Here is a 27,586-nt window from a genome sequence, read left to right as displayed (position 1 = left end):
CCACACCGCTGGCATGGAGGACACCAGGCACCACTGATGTCTCCCCTTAATTTTTTCTACTAAACCTATGTTGAACAACTAAACAACTGTTTCATATAGCACTTGGTTTCCAGATACCTCACCAGTTTGCCCTTCCACTTTTGTGAAGACAGATATAACATTTAGCTGTTTCAAGTTTTCTAGAACTTCAGTCATTTCTCAAGAATGTGCAAAGATTACCAAGAGGAGCTCTGAAACATGGGTTGTAATTCATCTGTCTTTGGAGAGCAGAAATCATAGTCATCTTCTATAAGCCTATCCTTGGTTTACAATGCTCTCTCTCTCTCTCTCTCTCTCTCTCTCTCTCTATATATATATATATACATATAATTATTGTAATGTACTGCCTTAAAATTGTTTTCAGTGCTTGCTTTTATTATTTCAGTGCTTGTTTAATTTATTTTAATGGGACCATGGGACACACTGAACAGATGGAGAGGCAGGATAAAATATTTGAGTGAATGAACTTAGGTCTTTGGTGGTTTTATCTTTTTTCTTCCAATAATACATTGTACACTAGGCACCTGTGAGAAGAGTCAAACTGATTACAAAAGAACCAACTGCTCTGGAAAGTAACTGTCCTCCATTCTGATCCAGAGAGCCCTGCAACTTTATACAAAGGATTGTAACTCAACTACACAAGGTTTTCTTTCTTTTTTTCTCTTTCGTTCCCTCCAGTAGAAGTCTGCTCCTTTCTGCTATGTGACAAATGCTCTTAAAATCTCACTTACGGTGAAAAGCAGCCCAGCATATTTCACACAAGACTTCTTCTGGCGAGTAAGAGTCAGAAGCAAAGACCGGAGGTGTTATTTTTTGACTATGTATCCCAGATTTCTGAGACAGCATGGCCACTGGGAATATTCTAGAAACTGTATTTCAAAAAAGTAACTTTTTTCAGATTTTTCAATCTGTGGTCACGTGCACCTGAGCACATGAAGGTCATTGCACAGCCTGCTGAATGCTAGGACGTAGCATTAAAATGGAGTGACTTTGCTTTGCTTCATTCTGCCACATTATCAGATAGACTCCAGATGACCAATCCCTATGTCACTCATAAAACTGATCTACTGTGAAACTTTTAAACTTACAAGAACAGTTAAACTTACAAGAACTTACAAGTTAGCTAATCAGCTTTTTCACATCTGACTAGCTGCCACAATTTACCACATCTTTATATATAGGTCAGTAGGGATTACTGGCTCCTAGTACAAACAGAACTGATGCAAGCCCCTTTAGTCTCATAGTTGTACTGTCTTTATATAAAAAATCATGGTCACAAAATGGCAGAGGCAGTGGAGGGCATGAATCATATTAAACTACCTGTATGAAATGAAGTTATTGGTCCATCTAGCCCATCTAGATTGACAGTTGTTCTCCAATTATTGGCTGGACCCATCATCTTGGTTCGTCTCAACTACAGTAGATCCATTAAATTTATTGTTGTACTGTATATGGATTACTTCAATTTATTGTTGAATAACGGGATGGATGGGATCTCTCCCTCTAGCATTTTTTTTTCTTTTAAGGCACAGATATTGGAGAAAGTTGGCACCTCCAGCTTGCAAAGCATACACTCAACATACTGAATTACAGAGCTTGGAAAAAGTACCTTTTGGACTACAATTACAGTGGCTTGCAGAGATACTCTGCTCCCTTGACTTTTCCACTTCGCACCACATTTTTCCGCATTATCTTTTAGACTGCAACAATTGCAATGCCTTGCAAAAATATTCACACACACACACACACACACACACACACCTTTGACATTTTCTGCACCAGAACTTATTTAGGCATGTCATGTTAGAGCAAAGAGGGGTGAATACCAATGCAACAAACAAGTGCCAATTTGTTTTTATTTAATTGACTTTTGGGCACAATAAAAATATCTTGCACCTTCACAGTATTGAATATCTTGTGTACTTCAAGTAGCAGCAATGTCTATTAAATCCATTTCATTTCCAGGCTATAACACAACAAAATATAACACAAAGGAGACTGTGGAATCTATTCTACCTGAACTGCTCATGTCTGGCCTTTTCTGACAGAGAAGATGCCATGACTCAGTGGTACAGCACATTCATTGCTACAAAAAAACATCCATTATTGGTTTTGGATAGCTATTAGTATTGAGTTTACCGCCATGCTATAAACATTTTTCTAGTTCATTTCTGAATAAATGAGAAGAATGATTGTACTTTTAAAAAACTGCTAGAGAGTTATTTAGCATTTTACAAGGCAATTGACTACACGTGGATACATTTTATTTAAGTGCATTGGTACACAAAGCTTGGACATAATGTGTCATTTCATCATTAGTAATGCTGGTAATAAGGGTTTATTTTTATTTTTTTACAGTAAGAAGCTGGAATAGAGTTACTTTTTTGCTTGTAACATCCAGAGCTGTAACCACTATTTTTCAATATCATGGAATAGGGTTTCTGTCTGTTGCTCATTACCGGATGTGGCCTGATTCAGTTTGAGAAATGGGAAGGGGGGGTAGAAATGGTTGTGTGAGTTGCAGAAAACATTCCTTCTTTATAGGGTACTGTGCAGCTGGGGAGGAAAAGAGGAGACAGTTCCTCTCCTCTGGGAGAATAATTAATACTAAAAACATGAGCTGCTCTAAAACGCCAAGTTTGTTGGATTTTTTTGTCTGAAAGTTAACCTGTCTTTTCTGTCAACTTCCATTCTTCACTAATGAAAAAAGATGGCTGCTACTGCTAATGTTACTGCTGCCACCACCACCATAAAGAGAAAATCAGTATAAAGACTTAGGGAGTTGGGGAAGAGAGTGGCCTTGCCAGGCTAGCTGCTACAAACAACAGTACAGGATGTACACTTGGACCGTCTGGGCTGGTGTGAGCTGTAACTCACTTTAGAGAAAGAACATTTCTCTGCACACTTGACACTAGTTCAGGCATGGGATTTTGAACTGTTGTTTGGGATACAGGGAGATGGAGAGTGAGTGAAAGACTGAGTGACTGCATCTGAACAACCATTTAAAGCAGTGGAAATGGCAACCACATGATCTACTATGCTTTGCTTGAGGAATTGGGGTGGGATTCAAGAAGGTAGTCCACCCAGAATATGATGATCAGAGGTGGGAGGAACCAGAGAGCATTTTCCTGTAATAGTAACACTAAAGTGTTAGCAATGAGTAATCCAGAAAGTTAATCCAGAGAGTACAGGGGCAGTTAGTGAGCTGTTGGCTGATTATATACAGTGGATCTTGGTATCCATGGGGGATCCATTCTTGACACCTCCAATACCAAAATCCATGCATGCTCAAGCCCACGTTATCCCCAATGGTGGCACATGCACATGACTGCACTGCCATAAGAGACAACAGGACTTCGGATGAAGTCTGTTTTCTCTAATGGCAACAGGGCCATGTGCACATGCCACCACTGGGGACAACATGAGCTTGCCATCCGCGGATGCTCAAATGGCATGTTTGCAGATACTGAGGTCCCACTGTAGTAATAAGTAACACAATTATTTCCTTTTAAAAAGCAACTTTCCATGCTCTGATATTATAAGATTAATAGTTTCATCAATATAACACTGAAGACTCTGAGAAAAATTCTTCACACAGTTTATGTACCTGTCCATTCAGCCAGAGTCATTGAAAGGCAAGGAGACCTTTCTAAACAGTGCAGCTTTTGCCAGGGAAATGTGTTGTGGCAGTTGTTGACTTAAAATGTGTGCTACAGGGGGAAAAAATCTTTGTCTCCATGAAGGAATGCGTATCTGGAACACTCCTGCTGGCATGATATTCCTTGAATTAAAAAAGAATTCTGAGCCAGTTCTATCAAAAGGCAGAGCGATGTTGCATCTACACTACAGAAATAATACAGTTTGACACCACTTTACATGCTGTAGTGCCATCCTATGGAATCCTAGGATTTGTAGTTTTACATGGTCTTTAACCTTCTCTGCCAAGAGTGCTGGTGCCTCACAAAACAACAAATCCCAGGGTTCTGTAGGGTGGAGCCGTGGCAGTTAAAGTGTGTCAAACAGCATTATTTCTACAGTGTAAATGCACTCTTAGATAGCCATGTCAAGAAGCATCTTGTTTCTATAATGAAAAGATAGAAAACTATTATTATTAATGAGTGGTTCTTATTACTGTATTAGCCTATACGGCTTGGGTCCAGGCTACTTGAAGGACCGTATCTCCCTGTACGAGCCCACCAGAGTACTGAGAACACCCGGAGAAACCCTTCTCTCTGTCCTACCACCCTCTCAGGCACATCTGGTGGGAACAAGAGAGAGGGACTTCTCAGTGGCTGCTCCCAAACTTTGAAACTCCCTCTTAGAGAGGCAGGATGGCCCCATCACTGTTGTCCTTCCAGTGGCAGAGAAAGACATTCTTGTGCCAGGAGGCCTTTGCTAATTGATAAGGGCTGGGAATGTTGTCCTAATTTTAACTCATAACTGTTTCAATTTTTTAAAAAAGATTTGTTTGTTTTTTATTTTGTATTTATACATTTTAATGTTGTGTTGTTTTTAAATTGTCTTGTTTTAAATCTGCTATTCTCTGCCTTGAGTCCCTTTGTTGGGAGAAAGGCAGGAGATAAGGGAAAAAATGATAAAATAATAATACTGAAGAGTCAGTGTGGTGTAGTGGCTAATCAGTTCTGGAGATCAGGATCTGATTCCTTGCTCAAACACAAAAACCCACTAGGTGACCTTGGGCAAGTCACACTCACTCAGTCTCAGAGGATGGCAATGGCAAACCCCTTTCTGAAGAAACTTGCCAAGAGACCCTATATAGGGTCACCATAAGTAAATAAAATATTACTTGGAGGCACATAATAACAACAAATTATTATTGCATTTTTAATGCCTGGTATAGATTTTCTCTCTTAAGACAATATAATTTGGGAGACTTTGGGTACTCTGCATTATGACTAAGGGTGAAGAGTACACCATTTGCTGTTTTGCCTCAGGCACGCAAAATATCTTGGACAAATCCTGGGGTAAGGAAATTGCTTCTTTTTTCACCTACATATAATTGATACTCGCCACAGCTTATTCAGTCCAAATTAGTTTGTGCAGGCAATTCCTGCTGTTGAGAGTGCACAGACATTTGGTTTCTGAAGCTTAAAACCTGCACACTGAGATAATAAAATCTACCTCCAACAGTGTTTTTCATATGAAAAAGCGATGCCGATATACTGAATCAGATCTCTGGATGAGATGCAGTGTCATTTGAGTGGAATTCTGCTACTACAATGGCATGCTCCATGTCCTTCTTCCCCTCCTTCAACCCTTAGGACCCCTACATATTTGTTTCAGAGAACCCCCAATGCTCCATAACAGGTTTGAGGGGGCATGGGAGAAGAATGCAGAGGGGGAAATGAATCTGTTCCACTGACAAATGTTATTCCATTGGTCAATCAACACTACTGGATACAACCCACTGGCCCCAGACTAGGTGGCACCAGAGAGATTTAGCATTGTCAGGTCAGGATCATTCCATCCCTAGAGTCAAAATATTAAGAAGTAGGGATGGTTCCTAACGTTGTCTGAGAGGGGGAGGAGAGAGAAGCGGGCCAGGTGGACCCCTGGAGAACTACAGAATCTTGTTGGTTCTTATCTTGGTTTTTTAATTGATCTTTGGGACAGTTTTAATTTAGTAGAGACTGCTTAATTGTATTATACACACATAAACACATACATATACACACTTTTATATACAGTTTACTGATGTTGTGGTACATATTTGAATCTCTATTGGTTTTAATATCTTATAAGCATCCTTGAAAGCAGCTGAAAGGCAAACTGCCAGGGGATACCAGGTGCTGCAGGCCAGTGCTGCTCAAAGTGGTGGTCCATTAGTTCTTGAGCAATTGGGGGCCAATCTCTGGTGAGTTTCCTGGAGATAAAGAAACCATTGTAGCCAATGAGCACAAATACAGTGCTTGTCTCTGGAATATTGGGAAAAAATACTTGTTGGTCCCCCATATCAGATAGGCACTACTATAGTGTGTGTTCAGTGGAAGGCCAAGAAAAAACACCTCTTCTTCCTTGCTTATGAAAACCCTATGAAATTCATGGAATAATCATAAGTCAACAGGCGACTTGAAAGCATATACTTTATTTTCTAAATAAATAAAGTGGTGGTGAGGGTCATGGTGGTGGCTGGGCACCTACTGAAAACTGTCTCCTCACACCTTCTTCCTCTCCGGTTGTGATATCATTTCCATTTCATGGACACCTTATCTTCTTCCTTTCTCTTCCGCCTCATATGTTTATTGGTGTTAGAAGGAAGGAGGGAAGATTGAAACTAAGGCTGTCTGTCATCCTTGATGGAGAAGAACATGCCAATTGATCATGCAAACCTGGAGGTGGCTCCAACTGCTATTGTATTGTCTACTCTGACTAGCAACAGACCTATTTCCCTGTAATAGTATAAATTAAGATTTAATCAACTATGCCACCAAATCATGTTAGCTTGAAACAGAGGCTTAATCAAGGGGTTGGAATGGCAAAACAACACTAGAGCATCAAATTAAACACATGGGAAGCATTCCTAAAAAAAAATTGGTATTATATGGTGAGCAGAAAACCCCACAACAGTGCAATCAATCAGACAATTGGAATTGAACTTGCCTTTTGTCACCAGGATCAACATTCTCCTGTGCAAGAATTCATTTCAATAGGGCTAATGTAGGAGAACTTCAAGTAGATTATGTCTTTAAATAAGCAAATGCAAAATTACTGATTGTTTTGTTCTGACCGGCTTTTAAAAATTATTAGTCATTCACATTTTGCAGCTGAAATTCATATAATTAAGACCTTCATGTCCAGATTGTCACTAATGCAAATCTACTAAATCTGTCAGATACAAATGTCTCAACAACCATTCAGTTTGGCTCTAATAGCAGTGGCACAGTTAAGAATCAATCAAGACGCTGTGTGCCCTCAGTTAATTTTTCCAGTTACTATCTGGCTCTCTCTTGTGGCCATAGATGTTCCACACATGTTTTGTCTTCAATATGTATCTTCCTTACAAGATGAGGAAACAAGATTGACATCTCTCCCTATCAATTTTCCAGCCTCCTGCCATCACTAATTGTGGATGTATTTCCTGTGAAACAGAGAACAATCCTGTTGGATACTATGGACAACAGTGAAGCAGCTGGGCTTAGTTTTCTTTCTTCCTTTTGTGAGCTTTGTGGACTCTTGTTCAGATGCATGAAGCTTCTTCTGTGTGCATGTTGATCCTAATGCTTCAGATGCATTTGAAGAAGTCAATTGGAGTCCATGGCAACTTCTACTGAAATATGCTGGTTAGCATGGTGCCACATGACTACTTCTTTATTTTTATAGTATATTAAAACAGACTGACAGGGATATTTCTCTGAACGCTGCCACCTCTTGCAGTTTCTTTAGGAAACGCTCCCAGTGAAAGTTCTCACCCATGAAGCTTACTTGAGAGAAATTATTTAGCTATTCCATACCATCATTATGCTTGAAACACTTTTCAACTTGAATCACAGGGTTTCTCCAAATGAAAGGGTTACTGTGGAATAATGACCAAACTATGCATAATAAACATGTGTAAAAGTAGCCGGAAAAGATTTTAAGCAGTAGAAGATGGCATTTGGAAGTGGAGTACTGGAAGGGAAGGGGTGCCTTAACCCTTCTCTCACCTGCTCTTTCCAGTTATGTATCAGCTACAGAAGAGTGCCTAAATACCCTAAAGACACTAGATTCCATCTGATCTTGGAATCTAAGCAAGGTCAGCACTGGTTAGTACTCAGATGGAAGACCACCAACAGGTGCTGTAGGCTGTACTTCAGAGGAAGGAAGTGACAAAACCACCTCTGAGTAATTCCTTGCCTACGAAAACTCTATGAAATTCATAAGGTCACCATAAGTTGTCAGGTGACTTGAAGACACATACTCATGTATTAGTTACAGCAGCTTCTCACCCCACAGCATTTTAAATGTATATGTTGATTTTATTTTTTATTTTTTACTCAACTGTTGTTTCTGTATATTATGTATTGTGAGCCTCTTTGAGGGCAAGATTCTTGTGAAAAAGTCATATATATGCATTTACATTCTAATGTAATCTGATTGTGATCACTCAACAGGGAGGAAAATAGCTGGAGGGGGGATTTAGATTTGAAAAATGGTTACAGAGAAAATGCCCCCTCTTCCAACACTTCTGTGATCCTTATCACCCCTCCCAAGGCAGTCCTTCCAGTTTTAAAAGGGCCTTCATGCTGCTGTTGCACACATTTACATGTAGTTAACTTGGCTCCTGTTTTTACTCTTTCAGGCACTGGAATGCACATCAATCACAAATATTCCCACTGAGAAATACCCCAAGGGTCTAGAACAGATGAAGATAACAGAACATGGAATCTGTTATTTCTGTGATGACTACATCAAAGGAAGGATCCTTTCCAATGTGTTGCTGAGTAGGAAAGCAGGCAAGATTAAGATTCTATATTTAAAAGGAACAAATCACCGGAGGAGTTATATTGGCAATTCAGTGCTGTAAAGACCTAGCTTTGTCTGTAGTAGAGGCCTTCTTATGTGACATCAAGTTGGCTTGACTTATTGTGATCTGTGTAGAGACCTACAGGAGACCCTGTTATTAATAGCCTTGTTTGTGTCTTAGAAACTAAGAGAGATGGCTTCTTTGATTGAGTCTGTCCACCATGGCAGTCTTCCACTTTTCCTACTGCTTTCAGCTCTACTGAGCATTATCATCTTTCCCAATGAGTTGGGAAATCATGATATGTCCAAAGTGCAATAGTCTCAGTTTAGTCATTTCAGCTTCTTGGGATAATTCAGGCTTGTTCTTGGAAATGTTTGTTTGCTTTTCAGTAACCTATATCATCTACAGAACTCTCCTCCAGCACCACATTTCATATGACTTGATTTTCTTTCTGTCAGCTTTCTTCACTGTCCAGGTTTCACACATATATATAGTAATCAGAATTACCATGACAGGGATGATCCTGATTGTGGTATTCAATGATGTATCTTTGCACTTCAGGATCTTATCAAGTTCTTTGATAGCTGCTCTTCCAAGTCTTGGTCTTCTTCTGATTACCAGACGTACATTACATAAAATATGTAAGATGCACCAGTACAAAATGCATAAAATACACCATTAACATTTGAATAATAATAATAATAATTAAAAAAAACAGAAGCTTGAATTCAGAGCTGGTCCATTAAGCTGAATGAGAAGATCATCTCAGATGATGCTGCGGGTCAAGGAATGCATAGTGTGTGGCACAATGTGTTTCCCTCCCATTCTCAAATATGGTGAAAGGTGCACTACTGTCACCAATGCTGAAATCAGTCCAGTCAGTTTCTGAATATGGAATGAGGTAGGCACCAATTTGTCTTGTGCATCCCGAAAGTAAAAAATGGCCGATTTTGTCCACTTTCTGTGTGGTATATTTTCATATTAATGCTCAGTGCCCCTCAAGAGTGTGAAAACAATCCTGCTTTTGCAGGATTTTTTCCTGGATTTAAATCCCATTTTTGCATGAGATTTAGGCACTTAAGATCCCATCTGATTAATTCCTATGTTGAGAATTTCCAATCTGTGGGCCACTGTTTTGTTTTCCACATTTGTTGACAAATTTTAGCTTGAATGTGAGTAGATTCTGTCTCTGTAGCTTGAAGCATTGGTTCCTGGTCATTTATTTCTCCCAAGTGCTCTGAGTGCAGTTTCCACTTCATGTTTTAAAATTGTGGATTCATCTTCAAATGAGTTAAGGCAGGAGTGTAGTGACACCATGCTTGCCAGACAAGGATACCAAAGTAACCACTCACCAACTTGCCCTGCCCTCCAACCACTCCACCACCCCACAGGAGATAAGTTGCCAAAAACAGATATTTTTCTAGAAACTATGGAGTAAACGGGGTTATTTTATCACATTTAACACCCCCCCCCCAGGTATCTAAAAGAAGTGCTTTCACTTTGAAACCCTAGGAACAATGAATTATTTTGCAGGTGTGGATGAGTTATTTTGCAGGTGTGGATACAGCCTTAGTCACAAACTTAAGCTTTCTGTGTGAAAGTCAGTGTGTTTGATCCAGTTATGTATGCTATAGATTTTTGGCATATCTGCTTGGAGCAGCCATATTCTAAGACAAAAATAAAGAGTAAGAATAATGCTGTCCAAACATCCATTGTTGCACTTTAGAAGTGAGTAGTTGTACATCTACATAAACAGATAAATAAATAGAGAAATAAATACTGAACCATGTGCTGTATCAGCTACAATACTGTAACAACAGTTAGCCTCCATCTCTCCAGTGTAGCGTTCTTCCAACTAGTTCCATCTCTTTCAAATACATGATCTGTGAGCGGCTTTGAATTTTCAAGTCTACCAGCAGTTGACACAATTATCTGACTTTCAGTAGTTACCTTTCTCTCCTCATCTCCTCATTTAAATGGGTGCTAACAATTGGTTTTAAAATAAAGTTGTAATTATGTACAGAAAACATCTTAGAAAAATGTGCATTAGTTTTTTTTACATTTTAGCATCTACACCGCAGTGCAGGAATCCTTTTCATTCAGGTGCCTTAATCAATTACTTTCATTGAAATTAAGCAAGGAAAACACACTACTGGCTTTTCTGCATGAACCCTGTTCATGCATTGAGGAGGAATGGAAACATACCATGTTCAGAGCCCCAATATCACACATCTTTGGAATCATGCAACTGGGCTGCTGTTGCTGCCATTGTGCTCTCTTTGTAAGTCTCCTTTAACCCCACCTCCTGGCCTCACACCTCATTTGAGTTTTTTGAATGAAAAGAAATGAAGGGAAAGGCAATCAGGCTCCTTAGGAATAGCGAGGGAAAAGAGGTACAGGAGGGGGGTACTGCTATCACGTGACTGGCAATAACACCTCCATCTTGACGGGGAGAGACGCGGCACGAAACAACAGGCACTCTGCCTGCCAAGTTGAAGAGCCCTCCCCCACCACCATCTTGAGGGAGAGAAGCAGGCAAGAAACAACAGGCCTCTCCCCCAGCCCTGCCAGCCCAAGTGAAGAGCCCTCCCCCCGACCACCATTAAGGGGAGAGAAGCAGGCAAGAACAACAGGCTCTCTGCCTGCCAAGTTGAAGAAGCCCTCCCCCGACCTCCCATCTTGATGGGGAGAGAGCGGCAAGAAACAACAGCCTCTGCCTGCCAAGTTGGAAGAGCCCTCCCCCCGACCCCCATCTTGAGGGGAGAAGAAGCGGCAAGAAACAACAGGCCTCTGCCTGCCAAGTTTGAAGAGCCCTCCCCCGACCTCCATCTTGAGGGAGAGAAGCGGGCAAAAACAACAGGCCTCTGCCACAAGTTGAAGAGCCCTCCCCCTGACCTCCATCTTGAGGGGAGAGAAGCGGCAAAAACAAACGGCCTCTGCCTGCCAAGTTGAAGAGCCCTCCCCCCGACCACCATCTTGAGGGGAGAGAAGCGGGCAAGAAACAACACAGGCCTCTGCCTGCCAAGTTGAAGACCCCTCCCCCGACCTCCATCTTGAGGGGAGAGAAGCAGGCAAGAAACAACAGGCCTCTGCCTGCCAAGTTGAAGAGCCCTCCCCTCACCACCATCTTGAGGGGAGAGAAGCAGGCAAGAAACAACAGGCCTCTGCCTGCCAAGTTGAGAGCCCTCCCCCCGACCACCATCTTGAGGGGAGAGAAGCAGGCAAGAAACAACAGGCCTCTGCCTGCCAAGTTGAGAGAGCCCTCCCCCGACCACCATCTTGAGGGGAGAGAAGCAGGCAAGAAACAACAGGCCTCTGCCTGCAAGTTGAAGAGCCCTCCCCCTGACCACCTCTTGAGGGGAGAGAAGCAGGCAAGAAACAACGCCTCTGCCTGCCAAGTTGAAGAGGCCTCCCCCGACCTCACCTCCTTGAGGGGAGAGAAGCAGGCAAGAAACAACAGCCTCTGCCTGCCAAGTTGAAGAGCCCTCCCCCTGACCACCTCTTGGGGAGAGAAGCGGGCAAGAAACAACAGGCCTCTGCCTGCCAAGTTGAAGAGCCCTCCCCCCGACCACCATCTTGAGGGGAGAGAAGGGCAAGAAACAACAGGCCTCTGCCTGCCAAGTTGAAGAGCCTCCCCCCGACCACCACTCTTGAGGGAGAGAACGGGCAGAAACAACAGGCCTCTGCCTGCCAAGTTGAAGGAGCCCTCCCCCCACCACCATCTTGAGGGGAGAGAAGCAGGCAAGAAACAACAGGCCTCTGCCTCCAAGTTGAAGAGCCCTCCCCCTCACCACCCATCTTGAGGGGAGAGAAGCAGGCAAGAAACAACAGGCCTCTGCCTGCCAAGTTGAAGAGCCCTCCCCCCGACCACCATCTTGAGGGGAGAGAAGCAGGCAAGAAACAACAGCCTCTGCCTGCCAAGTTGAAGAGCCCTCCCCCGACCACCATCTTGAGGGAGAGAAGCAGGCAGAAACAACAGGCCTCTGCCTGCCAAGTTGAAGAGCCCTCCCCCTGACACCATCTTGAGGGAGAGAAGCAGGCACGAAACAACAGGCCTCTGCCTGCCCAAGTTGAAGAGCCCTCCCCGACCCCATCTTGAGGGGAGAGAAGCAGGCAAGAAACACAGGCCTCTGCCTGCCAAGTGAGGCCTCCCCCGCCCTCCATCTTGAGGGGAGAGAGCAGGCAGAAAACAACGGCTCTGCCTGCCAAGTTGAAGCAGCCCTCCCCCGACCTCCATCTTGAGGGGAGAGACGCAGGAAAACAACAGGCCTCTGCCTGCCAAGAAGAAGAGCCCTCCCCCCCGACCACCATCTTGAGGGGAGAGAAGCAGGCAAGAAACAACAGGCCTCTGCCTGCCAAGTTGAAGAGCCCTCCCCCGACCTCCATCTTGAGGGGAGAGAAGCAGGCAAGAAACAACAGGCCTCTGCCTGCCAAGTTGAAGAGCCCTCCCCCGACCACCACCAACTTGAGGGGAGAGAAGCAGAGTTTTTTTTATTATTATTATTTTTGTTACTTGCTTTGTTGTATATGCAAATGTATGCTGTAAACCGCTTTGATCATAGGAAAAGCGGTATACAAATAAAACATTATTATTATTATTATTATTATTAACACAACTGCCCCAGCAGCAACATTTGACAGTTCATTGACAGGTTTCCACTGTTACTGAAAAGGGATGCCCTGATCATGGCTGGGGACATAGCAATTACAGGTCAGAGGGGGTTGCATGCGATAAGTATCACCAAAGCCATTAAAAGTCATATGTAGTTATTGTCTACATCTGACTCCTTTTTTGTATAGGTATTATTGCATAGAAACTGGAATTTTTACTACCACAGTCTAAAATAGATACCGTAATGGGCAAGATGAAAGTCAATACATTGAAATTCAGTCCCAACAAGGTGGGAATTCCTGTGAGTTAGTGTCTTGTTTCTTCAGCAAGACAGGGTTGCATTTCCTCTAAATGATAAAAAAAAAATGCAGCTAGAGCATAAGAAAGGGAGGTGTATTTCATTCAGTTTCATAATCTACAGTCTGTCCTGAAGAGAGATTAAATGATAACATTTGACTATGCTCTGGTAATTTATAAGGCTGCCTGTTATAACCCATTGTGTGTAGGTGTGTCATTAAAGATTGTTCAAAAAAGTTCAGTTTGGTCAATATACAGCTGGCAGGATAAGAACCAGTTGACAGGGATAGATTCCATTCTATTTTTAAATCAGATTGATTTAAATTGTTGTGCTTGCTGTTAAAGACCTATATGGATTAGTTCCCAGGTGAACAGTAGCTGAAAGAACATTGCCTCCTGTACATACAATGCATGCAGTAAGATCATCTGCATGTAATAAGATCATCAGGTGATGAACAGAGAACCACTCAGTGGTGCACCCTGAATATGGAATTTCAACTCCCAAAAGACCAACCTTTAATATTGTTATCCTTTCAAGTCATGGGGAAACATATTTACTCTCCCAGGTTTTAAAATGTAGTATAAATGTATTTTCATATGATGTTGTTATATTAATTTAACTTTGTTATATAAACCACCTTGGAAAATATATATATATATATATATATATAATACTATATTAAAACAATTAACAAAATGTTTCAGTGTAGTGCAGGTTTAAAGTCAACAAAAATAATTTCTCATAGACCTACATTTTTCTGTATTTGATGATCAAACAATTTCATTCCCGTAGTTTGATGCTGATCACCTAACTATCCTAGGTTTTATTTTTTCAGCATTTATATCATTGACTTTATACTGAATCTGGTCAGTGATTTCTCTCTAACTCAGTACTATCAATGTCAAAAGAACTGAGTGTTCCTTAGCTAAAAAAACCCGCTCTCTGATAGAGAGAAATGTCTGAGTTGCAGTAGGTTGCAGGCAGCAGAGAAAAGATGCTGGGGGGAGGGTCTTGCAAAGTCAGTGTGGAATTCTGACTTCCACAGTGAACAAAAAAAGTGAGTTATGATAGTGTAAATTGCACTTGTGCCACTACAACTCACTATCAAGATGCAGCCATTGTCAGATGACAGATAAGAAAACACTTCTTGTTTTCCTTGCAATTATTTAAACAAAAAAGAATATGGAAATCAGGAAAATATTTTGGAAGGAGAAACCCAAGGGTAATATTTAGAAAATAATCTCTTTCTTCTCTAACTCAAAATAGCCTTCCCAAAGGCTATGTATAATAATGGTTTATAAATAAATGCTATCAGTACTCATAGATGAGAACTTGCCATGTACAAATAATGAGATTTACCATTCCAAACAAATCTTTGCACAAAGTGATGATGGACTAGAAGATTCAACTTGTGGGGAAATGCATGGGGCTGTGGGATTCCCATCCATGGGAGGCAAAGCTGCTCTTCTTTTGTCAGCCTGCAAAGACATTTTTATTGAAACAGGCATTTCATAGTTAAATAGTTTGGGGGAGTCTTTCTTTGGTATATGTATTCTTATCTTTAATGTTTTGTTTTCTAAATGATTTCACACCTGTTAAAACGTATGGCATTTTAACATGGCATCTTGTTTAACTGTGTTTTAACCTTTTATCATCAGGTTTTGAGCTTTATTTTGTTTTAGCCTTGTTGTAAGCTGTCTTGGGTCCCATGTCGAAGTATAAGCCAATTAAATAAACTGATTTAAATAAACCTAGCTTCTAGGAAAACCCCTTTCTGTACTGGGGAGAAGCCAATACCATTCTTTGTTTGGGCAGTAACCATATAAGATGGGGAGGAACAGGGACTGGAGTTTCACAAATTCTATTGAAGAGGAGACAGAGGGAAAATAGGGTGAGAGAGAGGGGGGAAATGGAAACATTTAGTTACTAACTTCACCATGCTCTTTTTCTTACCTCTGGGGAAGAGGGCTCTGCAATCGGGGTGCAGGGCACATGTGCCATGTAGGTGTGCCAAACTCTGCAGGGAAGTTAATAAGTCTCTCAACCCCTAGCAACCCTTCGCTGACTTTTTCTATCCCACTTAGGGCCTTGACACAAATTTCCCCCGCCTTTCAGGTGGCTTGTATTCTGTAATCAACAGCCCTTGCCAAGCCCTGTCTTTTGTGACAGCTGTTTCACTGAAGGAAACCCCCTTTCGTCCTCTCCTTCTCCCTTCTGATCGCAAAGGGAAGCCTGCACTGTTAAACTGGTCTTTTGCATTTCTGAGTTGGTTCTATTAATTGGAAGGAGGGTTAAGAATTTGCAAGGTCGTTTCAATCTACATCTGACCTTCAGAGTAATCCTCTATACCAACACCAGAGCATGTCATTAAAATGAGGCCCTCTACCATCTCCCAGCATTCTTTTATTCTCTCCTTGTGCACATTAATTGCTCATAAGTTGATTTGATCTCCCTATTCTGCAAGAAGTAAATTGGCCTCTTATTTCACCATTTTCATCCTGTTTTCTTAATTAGGCCCTTAAAAATCTCTAGGGCCTCAGCCAGGCCGCAGGCCTCATCCTGGGAATAAATTTTGATCTCCGCCTGATAAAGAGTGAGCAAACCCTGAGATTGAACAATGTCATTCTTCCCCTCCTCCCCTTCTTGCTATTCTCCTGACATGAAAAGGCTATCAGTTTTTCTTCTGTGTTAATATAGGAAATAATTCACACTTCAGGCGTTGTTCTCTATTTAGTGTTCACACTCCCCAGATAAATCAAATCAGGATGAGTTTTTTTTAAGTGTCTGAACTCTTTTTCTTTTTTCCCCACCCTCCTTCTCTTTTAATAACGTTTCTAATATTAGTCTTGTGTGATATATATATATATATATATATACACACACACACACACACATACACACTGTATATATATGTGTGTGTTTACCCATATCATCCTAGTGAGTCTATTTTAGAGGCTTTGTTGCAACTGACCAATCTGAGATGTAACTGTATCTTTTTGTGAGAAGCTGATACAGTTCAGTGCACTTGTTTCTGTGCTGCACATGCGTGAATTAGCCTGGGATGGCACAGCTTTTTCTAAAGGGGACTTTCTGGAAGTTGGTGCCATCCATTTAAACTTTAGAACCAAATGTGATGAGTCTTGGGAAGCATGCACATGAGCACATACTACAGTGGCATGTGATAATTTTTAAGAGTCGAAAATGGCTTTTCCAAAACACAAGAAGGACAAGGAAATTTTAAAAAGAGATTTTAGCCAAACTGACAAATTCCAGAAAGCCAACATATTGTAGTGTTTTAAGTGTTGAACTAGAACAGTGACGGTGAACATTTTAGAGATCGAGTGCCCAAACAAAAAAGTGTTCTAGTACTGGGTGTTACCCAGTGCCAGGGGCAGGACTTCCAGGAGACGGGACGTCTGGGATGGGACTTCCACCCTCCAGGGCCAGAACATACACCTTCTAGGGTGGGACTTCTGGGGCGGGACTTCTTCCCCATGCCTCCTGGGCTTTCAGCTACGTCTCCAGCTGCCTCTTTGCCTGTTCTTCCTCTTCCTTGCCCTCTATGTGCCTTGACAAATGGCTTTGTGTGCCTTCTCTGACACGTGTGCCATAGGTTCACCACCACGGGACTAGGACTCTGAGCAGCTAGAGTTCAAATTCCTGCTCAGCAATGGAAACCCAATGGTCGTCACATTTTCTCAATTCAATACTGGATTTTCAAGAGGAATCGTTAGAAAATTCAACCCAGTTATTTCTGAATCCCACATTAGGAGTGATAACCAATAAGCACCCTTTCCCCTCAAAAGGATTCCAGCAATCTAGTTGCCTTATCAAGATTGATAATCCCCTAAAACAGCCTCAAGCAAGCCAATGCCCTACTGCTGTCCTCTCCCCTGGTTTTATGTCCTCTATACTCACTTACCTTTGAGTATACACCACTGGGTAGAATGTGATTGTGTTTGTCAGCTTCATAGTAATTTCTGGGGAGATGAATGAAAGAAAAAGGAGTAATCAGAAAGTCTTAAAAAGATATTCCAGACTTTATTCCCTTTGAAGAAAGAATGGAGGAAAATGGAGAGAAGTGTTGCTTTTTCTTTGGTCACACTGCTGCTACCTTACAAACATTGCAGCAAAATGTAGGAGTAGCTGGACAGCAATATACTGTATGTGGACTTTTCCACATAAGTTTGATATTTCCTTCTTCCTCTTTTAATGTTCAGTCCTTCATAGCTGGATAACTTTATGAATGCCCACTGAAAAATAGTATGCAAAGAAAATTAAATAGCTGATTATCAAGCCTGTCTGATTTTTCGCAGGGAGAGGACAGATCCTTGTTTCTTCCCATGCAGACACTATTCTCCTGCCCATAATGATATCATTTTGGGCCAAAATAATTTTCTGAATAATTTTAAAGATTCCTGTACCTAAGATGCCTGTGAGCAATCTTTGTTAGCAATCTAAATATTTCAACTCTGAATACCAAAGATATGCAGCGTCAGCTTTCCAATGGAGTGAAACCACTGAAAAACATAGGAAATTGTTTCCTTCAAGTCATTTCCAGCTTATGGCAACCTAAGATGAACCTATCATAGTTTTTTTCAAGGTTTATTTAGAGGTAATTTGCTTTTGCTTCCTTGTTTCTTTCCACACGCACACTATTCTCCTGGCCATGATCAAAGTGGGAGAGGTTGTCATCTGCCTAGATTAATGCCACTTCTATGTTACTAGTCACAGTTGTGCAACACTTGGCCATGGGAAAATCACTCTTGAAATAGCACTCCTATTTTAAAAAACAAAATAAAAAGGTATTATATTGAAGACTGTAAGCTGATAAGTACATTTTGCACAATGTGAGTAAACCAAATCTTGCATTATTGATGGGGCAGTGGTGGATCATCGCTTGGGCCCCTTTATTCTAAAGACAGATCGAAGTCAATTTACCTCCATCTGAACATATATCAATATTAATGTAATGCATTTTTGCCTGAACAGTTTGGCCTTGTAAAGACTGTAACGTAGGCTTCACAACTGTCAGACTAAAGGAGTGTCTTCACTGTAGAAAGAATGCAGTTTGGCACCACTTTAACTGCCATGGCTCTATCCTGGGGAATACTGGGATGTGCAGTTTTGTGAGGCACCAGCACTCTTTGGCAGAGAAAGCAAAAAACTTTGTAAAACTACAAATCCCCAGGATTCTATAGGATGGAGCTACAGTGCTTAAAGTGGTGTCAAAGTGCATTATTCATAACGTGTAGATGCACCCTAAGTGACTGTGAGAAAACAATTCTAAATTTGGAGTTTAGGTCATACACATCCAAGATGTTTAGCCTAGAAGAGATGGAATGGTTAGGAATTGATCCTGCCACCCCTATTGCAAAGCCTCTACCGCAAGAAGGAAATACTTGTGGGAAAAGTGGGTGGAATCACACCAATTCATGGCTTTCCAGAATGACGACTATTCCGATCAAAGTAAAATCATCACATAGTCGAACCAGAAGGTCTTCCTCTTTCACCCTCTCTCCTCCAGACAAACACTATGAAGGATAGAAGACACCTAAGATGGCTCCTCAGGTAGTTTCCTATCTGAATTGTTTGCATCAGACATCGACCCACCACTTTCCCATAGGGTTTAATTATTGAGCTGGGCAGCTAATCAGTGGTCTGCAGCTGAAAAGGTGCTGCCATGGTTACGGGGCCTAGGCATCCCAGCCCTTCCAACTTCTAGCATCATGTTGGAAGGGCCAGAATGGGAATGGGAAACTGAGGAAAAGGAGAAGTTTGGGATTAAAACAAAAATTACTGTTTTAGCCAGATCAGTGGCACCTTATTATTTGTATGGATTATGGTTTGGTGCCAAGCCACTCAAAGAAATGACCATGCTCAGTTATTGTTGAACATGCTATACCCTGCCTGAAGCCTCGAGGAGAGGCAGGAAAGAAATAAAATTTATTAGTGTTGTTGCTGTTGCTGTTGTTGTTAAAGTCCTCTCTTTTAAAGCCCCAATGAGGTGCCAGTTAATAGAGCAAATGGCCATGTTATTCTAGTGGCATTGCGGCCACCCTTCCCACCATGGCGTGTGTATTCTAACCACTCACGGGCTGCATCTGCACTGCAGAAATAGCACAGTTTGACACCAATTTAACTGCTGTGGCTCAACGCTATGGAGTCCTGGGGTTTGCAGTTTTGTGAGAGATTTAGAGTTCTGGTGCCACAACAAATGACAAATCCAAGGATTCCATAGCGCTGAGCCATGGCTGTTAAAGTGGTGTCAAACTGCGTTATTTCTGCAGTGCTGCTCTGATGCCATAACAAACTACAAGTCCCAAAATTCCATAGCATTGAGCCGTGGCACTTAAAGTGGTGTCAAACTGCATTATTTCTACAATGCAGATGCATCCTAGGAGAAGAACTTCTCGTTTTCCCATGCTAGCCGAAACTGTGGGGGAGGGAATTATAAATGGTTGTGGCAAGGGTCATTGTGGATCAGAGCCCCTTTGTTTAAACACTTTACCCAGAACTGACTGCAGAACTTCACATTTCTTTTGCATTTAAACCTGGGTTTACATTTCCTAGATGATCATATAGAGATAGGCTAATATATAAAGTGTCTCTTGTCTGAGGAAAAGTGGGATATAAAATAAATAAATAAATAAATAAAATACATATTGCTTACTAATTGTATCAGCATGTATAATAATAATAATAAATAAATTTATTATTTTTATACCGCCCTTCCATAGATCAGGGCGGTTCACAGCAAATATCAATAAAACAATTAAGAATACATAAAAACACCCCTCTCTCACTGACCCCTCACACTGGTCAAAAGCAAACAACGCGGCAAGACAGTCCTCCAGTTCTGTGGACGTGTCTTCCCAGGTGACATTTGGGGGGGGCAGGCGCAGAATAGTCCTCCACCAGCTCTCTGGCAGTCCACAATTTGCTTGGGGTCTGCCTGATGGCTCCCTCGGAGGCCGAGATTACAGTTGAAGAAGGGAGGGGCCTCTTCCTTCAGGAAGTCCTCGATGTTGCTGGGTCGGCCGGAATGGGCTCACGTCTGAGCCGAGATGACAGTGTGATAGGGAGTGGCCTCGTCCTTCAGGCAGTCCTCGATGTTGGCTTGGTCTGCCTGATGGCTCACTCTGGAGGCCGAGATTACAGTGGAGAGGTATGGGGCCCTCTTCCTTCGGCCGTCCTCGATGTTGCTAGGTCTGCCTGATGGCTCCCTCTGAGGGCCGAGATGACAGTTTGCGACGGGAGGGGCCCTCTTTCCTTCAGCTGAGTCCCCGATGTTGCTAGGTTTCTGCCTGAAGCTCCCTCTGACGGCCGAGATGACCGTTGCCGAGGGAGGGCCTCTTCCTTCAGGCAGTCCCCGATGTTTGCTGGGTCTGCATGATGGCTCCCTCTGCGGCCGAGATGACAGTTTACGCGGGCGTGTGTCCGTCTGTTCCTTCATTCATGCCTCCTCGATTTGTTTTGGGGGTTCTGCCATGATGCTCCCCTCTGAGGCCGAATGACATTTGAAGAGGTAGGGGCCTCTTTCCTACCTTACAGTGCTGTCCCCAGTGTTTTGGCTGGGCTGCTGATGGCGTCCCTCTGAAGGCAGATGACAGTTGAAGAGGGAGGAGCCCTCTTCTTTCAGAGCATTCCTCAGAGGTTGCTGGTCTGCGCTGATGGCTCCCTCTGAGCCGAGATGACATTTGAAGAGGGAGTGGCCCTCGGCTCTCTTCCTTCAGGTTTCCCGATGTTTGCTGGGGTCTGCCTGATGGCTCCCTCGAGGTCCTAGATGACGTTTTGAAGAGGGAGGGGCCCTCTTCCTTCAGCAGCAGCAGTCCTCTCGATGTTGGTGGGTCTGCCTGAATGGCGCCCTCTGAGTCCGAGATGGAACAGTTTAAGAGGAGGTAGCGTCCTTCAGGCCTGTCCCAGATGGTTGCTGGGTCGGCCTGGTGGCTCCCTCTGATGCCGAGATGAATTGAAGGGGAGGGCCTCTTCCTTTCCTTGCAGGCAGTCCTCGATGTTTGCTGGGTCTGCCGTGATGGCCCTCTGAGGACGAGATGACAGTTGAAGCGGGAGGGGCCCTCTTCCTTCAGGCAGTCCCGATGGTTGCTGGGTCTGCCTGATGGCTCCTCTGAGGCCGAGGCTGACAGTTGAAGCGGGAGGGGGCCTCTTCCTTCAGGCATTCCCCGATGTTGCTGGGTCTGCCTGATGGCTCCCTCTCGGGCCGAGATGACAGTTGTTAAAGAGGGAGGGCTTTCCTTCCGGCGTCCCCCGCTGTTGCTGGGTCTGCCTGATGGCTCCCTCTGAGGCCCGAGATGACCGTTGAAGGGAGGGGCCTATTCCTTCAGGCTAGCTCCCCGCTGTTGCTTGGTCTGCATGATGCTCCTTGAGGGGCGAGATGACAGTGAAGAGGAGGTGCTCTTCCTTCAGCAGTCCCCGATGTTTGCTGGGGTCTCTGCCTGATGGCTAGGCCGAGATGACAGTTGAAGAGGGAGGGGCCTCTTCCTTCAGGCAGTCCTCGATGTTGCTGGGTCTGCCTGATGGCTCCCTCTTTTTATCTTTTTAGGGTTGTCAGAGTGAAAACTGGGAACAGTTCCAGTACCTTAAATGGTTATTTCAAAGAGGGAATTTCATCAGGTGTTGCTTGTCATATAACCAGATAACAAGCAACAACTGCCTAAATTCCATCTTTCACATAACCTTTTTTCACAAAAGTTAAAGGTATAGGAGCTGTCTCCAGTTTTCATTCTGGCACTCTATTGTGCAACATTTTGAGAGTAGAGGCGGGGTCCCTCAAAGTGACACTTTAATTGTGCAAATGCACTGTGTTAAAGCTCCTTGCATCATAGTTTTACTGGAGGGTGCTGCTGTCTGATGCTTCTTAAGAAACCAAATACTCTCATTTAATTTAGTATTCTTACTACAAGCTACACATGTGTCTTTGCTCAGTTGCATAACAGATGAGGTGCCAGTGGCCTACACAGTTGTGTACAAGTCAAAGTACAATGGAGGTATGAGTTTCTTATCCAACATGCACTTCCGGTTGAGCAGTAAATGGGAATAAGGACCTTTGGGACTTTTTTAATTTCAGCAAAATCTAATGGTGGTAAACAGACTTGGGCAACACAACCACAATTCAAGAATCCAAAGTATGTGTAGGGTGGCCATGTCCTATTTTAAAATACACATATCCTCTATTCGAAGAATTTAGCAGTCTTTCAATGAAAGAATGCGTTCCGATAGAATATTGTCCTCTGATGGCTAAGTTTAAAAGTGAAGAACCAAAAGACTGGATAGCAAGAGCACTGAAGTTTGTCATTGACTATTAGCATGAAGATAAGTGTGAGTAACTAACTGCACAGGTTGTCTTCTCCACTATTATGAGATTATATTTTATTTCCAGTTAAAATATAGTTATTACAGTGGACTCTCCACATTCACTGGGGTTTGGGGCACAGGACCCCGATGAAAGTGGAGAATACCTCTAGGAAACTCTACGTCTTGCAGCACAACTCTATGGCAAACATCCAGCAGAAGTTGACCCTAGAATTGCACTGCAGGACCTACAAATGCTTAGAGAAGTGTTTTCTTTAGAAATCTCTAGGTTCTCCAGTGTGACTCTGTGGCCAACTTCTGGTAGGGTCACTGGAGGACCTAGAGATTCCTGGAGAAAACATATTACTCATGGTTAATCAAATCCCCAAAAGTCAAAGGCCATAAATATGGAGGACTAACTATTCTTCTAAGGCTGCATGCACACTGTAGAAATAATCCAGTTTGACCTCACTTTAATTGCCATGGCCCATGCTGTGAGATTCTGGGAACTGTAGGTTGCTGTACCAGAGCTCTTTGACAGAGAAGGCTAAATATCTTACAAAACTACAATTCCCAAAATCCCATAGCATTGAACCCTGGTAGTTAAAGTGGTGACAAAGTGCATTGTTTCTGCAGTGTGGATGCAGCCTAAGTTTGCATCTCTACATACAAATTAGCATGTGTAAATCTTTGCAAACTTGCAATCTACTTTTTTGGTGATGCATTTCTTCCTTGGGGCAATGTGTGAGTAGCCACCCCAAGGAGCGTTCAAAGCCCTACCTCTCAACCAAATCAGTTACAAAGAGGATAATGAAGGAATCTACGGGCAGCTCAGCCCTGCCATCGAGAAGGGTTCTCACTCAACTCTTTACTCAACAGCCACTTGAGCTGCCAGTTTTGAGGCACGTGGAATGATGTGATTAGTTCCTGTTCTGTCAAGCTTGGTGATTAGGCCATGTTGAGGACAGTAGGGAATGCCACGTGAGCAGAAGTAGGCTTATGAGGAGCTTTACAAGAGTTAGAGCTAAAGAGTGTGATGTTAGAACTATCAATCTTTGGAATCCCATGGTAGTGGGACCACAGCTTCTAGATAGCAGCCCTCAGTTCACCTCTAGGGACAGTGTGTTCCCTTTGTGCATAATTAGTTCACTCCTGCCTTCTTCATTTTGGATCTGTTGTCATTTTGTTTGAGACAAGTCAGGAATAGGATAATTTCTTGTGAGTTTATGGCAACAGCTCACCTCAATTTCAGTCTCTTCACCTGGCCAAGAATAACACAGAGTTGCTTTACATCCAGATTATGCTGATGAAAGACAGTGGATAAAAGTAAAAAAAAAAAATCACATGTTCTCATGTTTAAAGTTAAATATATATTTTTTAAAAAGTAAAGCAAGCCAGAGTAGAGAATAAAAGTGAGACGAATATGAAAAATCAAAGCACACTGTCTTGTTTCCAGTTGAAGGATTAGTATATGAGAATAGACTAGAATTTACACCAGGAGTGGGCAAAATGAGGCCCTGGAGGCAGTAATGTATTTAAGTCTTTTACTCTAATGGTCTCAAGTCAGTTCTCAAGTCTCTACCTTCAAGCATCATGTTGAGTCTTAAAACCTTGCAAAATACATTCAAGTCAGATTTCAAGTTGAGTCTTGATTCTAAAAGTCAACTTTAACAGAAAAAATGAAGTGATGGGGTATTTGGGGGAGGTTTTTCAATAGCTGGGAAATCAAGAAGATATGCACAATGTTAGGTTAAAAAAATTAAATTATACCCAGAACCCCTAGATTCAACATGGGAACAGCTCTTTTGACCACACATGGAAGTAAAAGATTCAGGTTATAATTTAAAATGTTTGAAAGATCAGATGACTATTATACCTGTACTGTATGAGATGGGTTGATGTTGGTTGTGGAAGCACTTGGCTGCATGGTTTTATTTCCTGACAGCTGTGGCTGCTGGGGGGAGCAAAATGTCAGTGCAGAAAGCTGTTTGTATCTTGATGGCCAGCCCCACCCCCACCCCCACCCCCACCCCACCCCCACCCCCACATACCAGGAGCAAAGTTCATGGCATCATTCACTTCAAGAGCAGCAGGCAAGACTCACCCACAGAAGCAGGAGATCTGTTTCTCTAAGGGGAGAAGCAAATGCATTAGGCATGAACCCTGCATGCTGGGGGTGCATCTGGCCTGTTATTCCTAAGAAAAGCTTTAGAAAGATCATTTTGTCTCAAGCCCATTGCTTAACCCATTTGCTGTTCTCCTTTGAGAAATGTGCCCTATGATCTGGGGGCAAGCCTTGCCTGATGCTTAGGCAAAGAAGATCTTCTGATGTGCAGCAGGGACAAGCCTCAAGCCATGTCTCAGGCCTATTCCCTAACGCATTTGTTGTTCCCTTCTGCGAAATGTGCCCTTGCAGAGGGAGGAAGGGAATTCCAAAGGTTAACTTATGCCTTCATAGGCTACTGACAGGATGCCAGCCACTGCTTGCTTCATCTGTGTACATCGTGACATAATCATATGCTCCAGATAGTGTGAAATTTGGTTCCCCATTACTCACAATAACATCATTTTTTGAGATGTCACCACTTTTGTAAGATGTCTAGATAGCCTCATGTAGCTAAAGACACAATTATTTTTGCAAATACTCTTGGTGTTGAATGGTATTTTTCTGTAAAACACTTCAATTGCTAAAGGCATCTATCCCCCCCCCATAGCGTTAACATATACAGTTCTATGTCTAATTAACTCTATGAATGGGACCATTTCCCCATTCTACAGGGAATGTTCCATGTTCCTCCATGCTTCTTTTCTTCATTTCCACTTTGTGGTATAAGGAAATTGGACCTTTGTAGAGCATCTGTGTGCTATATGGTAGTGTGGACAAAAGTCCAGCCCTGTGTGAAAATGTGCCCTCAAGACTGTGTGCCCCTCAGTACTTCCAGACTCCCCAGACCAATTTTTGGCCCTGGTCTTTCAAAGAATCCTGCCATAAAAAGCATCCAGTAGTAGCAATTAACCTTTTTAAACAGTTGTGAATCCACACTGTTAAACATAGAAACATACAATTATTTGAAAATCAGGGGTGGGTTTCCAACAACTTCCATTTTATTCCTGTTTTGGTTGTTATTTCTCCCTTTCATTTTTGGCAGGTTGCATGTCCTCAGAGGATCCCAAGGGCAGAAAATGGTCATTCTCTTTCCCGCAGCTTCTGCGGTTGCTCATCCCAGCTGTACAGTTTGGCATCAAAATTGAAAATAATGTTTAATACATCTAATACAGGGCAGGATATTCCATGAACTGTGAAAAAAGTATTTCTGCCTAATTTGAATTTTGGGGACTGGAATTCTATAAAGGTATCATCTGAAATAACATCAGCCCCTGAATCTATTTTGAAATTAATGATTGTACCACAAATAGTTCAGCATCTTCTCAGAGGCAACAGGTGTCTAATGTCTTTACAAAATACCTGGCATCAAAAAACTTGGCTCTCAACCACTGTGGTTGCTGCTTGCACCATCTGGGCAAGAAATATATACCAGCAAAATGTTTGGTTTTTTTAAAGATCTCCTGCATTCTGCTTGCTTAGCTCCATGTCACTCACTCCCAAGTTGTCAGTGTTGTCTGGTTTTGTACAATTTATGTAGTTTTGGGAAGAATAGTTTTGGGAAGAGTAAAACCCTCAAGAAGGATTTGCAATGGTTTTTTTACTATGCTACATCTACCTTATCCTCCACCTCCATCACTCTTTACAATGTAAACATGCAAGGAGCATGTCTTTATTTTTTAATTTTTACAGAGCTTAGCAAATGTAGATGCCTTATTAATAATAATAATTTATAGAAAAAGATTCATTAAGCCAAACTGATACTGCCACTATTCTTAAAGTATGAAAATTCAGTGGGATTTGGATTCAAAGGTAAAAATTAAAGGAGGGTAAAATACCAAATCTTGTAATAAATTACCAATTTATTCACAAATGTAAAGCAGTTTAAATATTTTAACTCTTGCTATTTTGAAAGGCCATAGAATGGCAAAGAGCATCAAGTCAATCTGAAATGCAATAAAGAAAATGTGATTCAGGAAAGTTATATTCATTTGTGGATGAATGGTAAACTACAGCCGCAACCCAGAGATGTGGGAGTTATAAATTCCTGGACTGCCATGCCAACAGCACCACCTTGTGCTCTTAATCCTCCAACACAATTTGTTTAAGTGCATAAATCTTTTCTAGTTTCAAGCTTTGTTGTGGGGGAAGTTCATCTGTACTGGCAACAAGAGAAGCACCTTCCAAATGGCTACATATTACAACTCTCCTCATCCATATCAATCGAGAAAATGTTCACATTTTCCTTCCTGAATGTTATATGTATGGTAATAGTTGGAAAGAGGTATTATCCTTTTCTCTCGAAAAAGTTTTCACAATTCATTTGTAATACCCACTTTTCTCTCCACATTCTTTTTGCAATTAGTGGAAACTATGCATCATTTTAGGAGACCATTTTCCCTAAGCTATATTGGGTAGGTAACTTCCCACCATCTAAATCGTGGGGAAATAACTTAAGTACTGTAGAATTGACATTGCTGTTGAAATGCATTACTGTACTCCCCCCATCCCAAAACAAACAGATATATCATAAATAAATCATAAATAAATAAATTTTAATGATTTTTCTCTGTTCCAGTCCATTATTTTTTTTTACATTTATTTATAAAACAGTAGTAACAATTCATAATCAGAGCATGGTGCAGTTCTTCCTTTTTAAAAAAATAACAAGAAACATTCTTTTTAAAATGTGTGACTAATTATCACAAAAAAAGAAAAGAAAAGATCAGCCCCTCCATTCTAACATAGATTTTGGTA

At 42.1% G+C, this 27,586-nt stretch overlaps 1 long non-coding RNA gene across 1 annotated transcript in view; it reads left to right on the top strand.

The window, feature by feature from the left end:
- Nucleotides 1-9,252, top strand: part of LOC121930100 — a 59,425-nt gene extending 50,173 nt beyond the window's left edge. Inside the window, exon 3 of the long non-coding RNA XR_006103818.1 lies at nt 8,339-9,252. This is a non-coding gene — a long non-coding RNA (uncharacterized LOC121930100). The remainder of the gene's footprint in view (nt 1-8,338) is intronic.
- Nucleotides 9,253-27,586: the final 18,334 nt, after the last annotated feature.

Source organism: Sceloporus undulatus, chromosome 4 (assembly GCF_019175285.1).
Source record: "Sceloporus undulatus isolate JIND9_A2432 ecotype Alabama chromosome 4, SceUnd_v1.1, whole genome shotgun sequence".
Classification (NCBI taxonomy): Eukaryota; Metazoa; Chordata; class Lepidosauria; order Squamata; family Phrynosomatidae; genus Sceloporus; species Sceloporus undulatus.
This window is presented reverse-complemented; position numbering and strand designations above follow the sequence as displayed.